Source organism: Ailuropoda melanoleuca, chromosome 14 (genome assembly GCF_002007445.2).
Source record: "Ailuropoda melanoleuca isolate Jingjing chromosome 14, ASM200744v2, whole genome shotgun sequence".
Lineage (NCBI taxonomy): Eukaryota > Metazoa > Chordata > Mammalia > Carnivora > Ursidae > Ailuropoda > Ailuropoda melanoleuca.
Genome location: NC_048231.1, coordinates 39,928,689 through 39,931,589, shown reverse-complemented (window position 1 = coordinate 39,931,589; position 2,901 = coordinate 39,928,689).

The window sequence follows — 2,901 nt, the reverse complement described above, 5'->3', positions numbered from 1 at the left end:
GGCAGGGTGTTTGCCCCGCAGCACGATCGCTTCAGAAGCTGGTCTGCGCATGGTCTTTCGGGAGTCAAGTGTCCATGGGAGGCTGCAGAAATTCTAATTCTTGTGTTCTGAGCATTCTGGCTGGCATTCTTCTAAAAGGATGAACGTTCCTTGTATTCCTTTTTACTTTTTTAGCATAACTCTCAAGTCGTGGGCTTCACTTATTGAATGGCTTACAATGAATTACAGTTATGATTCCTTTTGAAGCTAAAATAACCCTACAGTTTACTAGTAAGAGCCTTACTCAGTGAGACTGCCCGTCCTTCTGACCTGTGCCCCCTTAAGCACTGGGCTCTTGCTTCTGTAGCACCGTGGGAGGTCTCCCTGTTGAATGTATCTGTACAGTCCCTGAAACACCCGGAGAATCCACAATGATGATGGCGGACTACTGTCACCTTAATCCAAGCGGCAGCCCAGATTGCTGCCCCTGGGCCAGGATTATTATCTTTACCCAAACCCACCAGCCTGCCTCTGGCACTGCATTGCAGTGACTGATTTGGCAAATACGTTCTTTTCGATCCCGGTCAGTAAAGAGGATGAAACAATTTGCGTTGACATGGGAAAGAGAGCAGAGCACATTTACCGCCGCGAGGACTCTGAATTCTCCTCTCTGCCGGCTCCCTCCACCAAAGCCTTGCAGTGAGCCAAGAGGAGCCAAGTCCGCTGTTTTCCTATGTGACGCTAACGTGTTGAGCAGGAAGCAGCAAGCACTCAATGCACGGTTCAGTCACCTGTGTGCCAGAGAGTGGGGCACAGACCCTGAATACATTCTGGGTCCTGCACACTGATGACGTTTTTAGGGGTCCGGTGGTCCACAGTACTCCACGGCATTCCCTCTGAGATAAAAGACAAGTTATTGTCCATTGTCCCTTCACCACGAGTAGGGCCCAGAGCTGCCTTTCATAGTGGATCCAATGGTACTGAAAATCTCTGTACTCGATAAAGATGCTGTGGGAAATCTCTGGCAAGCCTAATGGGGGAGTCACAGGGTTCTGGGGTGAGGTCATGACACGCAGAGCAGATAGCCACTCGCAATTTGGGAAAGCGCTTCTGGCGTGCCCCTGGGTCCTCGAAGAGTCTGAGCTCCTGGCCGTAGGACATGATGTGACTGTGCGGCCATAGCTGCCTGTTCTGGATGGGACATTATAAGATCCACCAAGTCTTAGAGTCAGGTGGACCCAGCAGCACTTCATCAGATGGTGGACAGCGTAAATGTGGGATCATAGAGCACACGTGAGCAGGCGGCCCAGACTCACAGGTTACCCAGCCGCGCTGCACTAACACGTCTCCTTCACCACACACCTGTGTCTTCCTGAGAGGTTTCCTAAGACCGGCTGATAGAAGAGGACAGAACGTGGCCTGGTTCATAGATAGAACCACTTGATATTTTGGTGTGAGCTAAGCATAGCTCGCTTCCACACTCAGGATGGTCCCCAAGGGACCGTGGTGAAGTGAAATCCCCCCAGTAGATGGCGCTATGAGAAATTCACGTCATCTGAGTTAGGGAACGGGGAGAGACCTAATGTAAGGATATTCCTGGGCAGTGGGGAATGGCTGGCTGTTTAGTTAGGGATGAGAAAAGAGTAAGGCTGGAAGACTGGACATAAGGAGTTCTGGGGAAGAGGTATGTGAACATGAGGGAGCCGGGCAGAAAGGAAGCAGATCTTTGGGACGCACCAGAGCCTACCCGGATCCCCCTCCCAGTGGGAGTCAGCCGGCCTCTGTCCTCCCCAGTGCTAACACTGGCACGGTGGGACCGTGGCCAGACGAGCAATGTTGGCAGAGATGGAGGCTGTGTGTGGACTCCCTCTCGCTGAGACTTATGTCACCAGTGATGCTGCCAAATGCTGACCTGTCAGCGGAAGAGATGGCACCTTCTCAGCGTGGTACTGTCCCTCAAGGAGACCAAACCACTCACCTGGCCGGTTTATTACATCAGACCTCTTCCAACCAAGAGGGAAAGAAATAGAACCAACACCTACTCTGGATATAGATTTCTTTTTCTGTCCTGTGGCTTCTCTGCCAGCTCTACTTTGCAAAGGTTTACCCGATGCCTGATAGATCTTATGCAACATGCCCCCAGAGTAAGGACCACACGCATAGCAAAAGTGGTGCGACAATGGGTTATGGCTATGACACTCTTCTATTCCTCATATGATGTGATACAGGTCATATCACCCTGAAGCAGCTGGCCAGTTCCAAGACTGAAATTTTCAGCTAAGGCGCTGGAGTGGGGTCTTCACCCTGCAGGGCTGGGGTTCTGTCCGCCAGGATACAGAATAAGCACTGGACCCATGGCCCATATACGGTGCTATATACAAATAGCTAGAAGACACTGGATGGGAATAGGAATGACCACTCTCAACGTCACTCCCAGGACCTGCGTGAAGAATCTGCTTCCAGTCCCTGAAAACTTACGTCCTACTACGTTACTATCTCGGGGAGGGGTGAATTCTTCCTCCAGGAGCTGTAGGAGTTTGAAGCTGGAACTACCGTCTGGTCACTTTGAACTCCATCCTGTTGGACCAGCAGGCGAAAAAAAGGAGTTACTTTGTTGGTGGGGGAATTGACCCTAATTATCATGAGAAGCCATGGGGTGCCGTACAATGAAGATGGAAAGGAGTGGGTGTGGAACTCGGCATTTTCCAGGGTATCTCTTGGGGCTTCTATACTCAATGAAAATGGCGACTGGGCAGTTGGAGCAACCACATCTGACAAAAGCAAGGCAGCTGAAGTCCCGGACTCCTCAAGTCTGAAAGACTTAGTCACCCTACCAAGCAAGCAACCTAGGCCAATTAAAATTCTTATTGAAGGGGAGGAAAATCTAGCGTGAGTGGTGGAGAAGGACGAAAATCTCAGTTA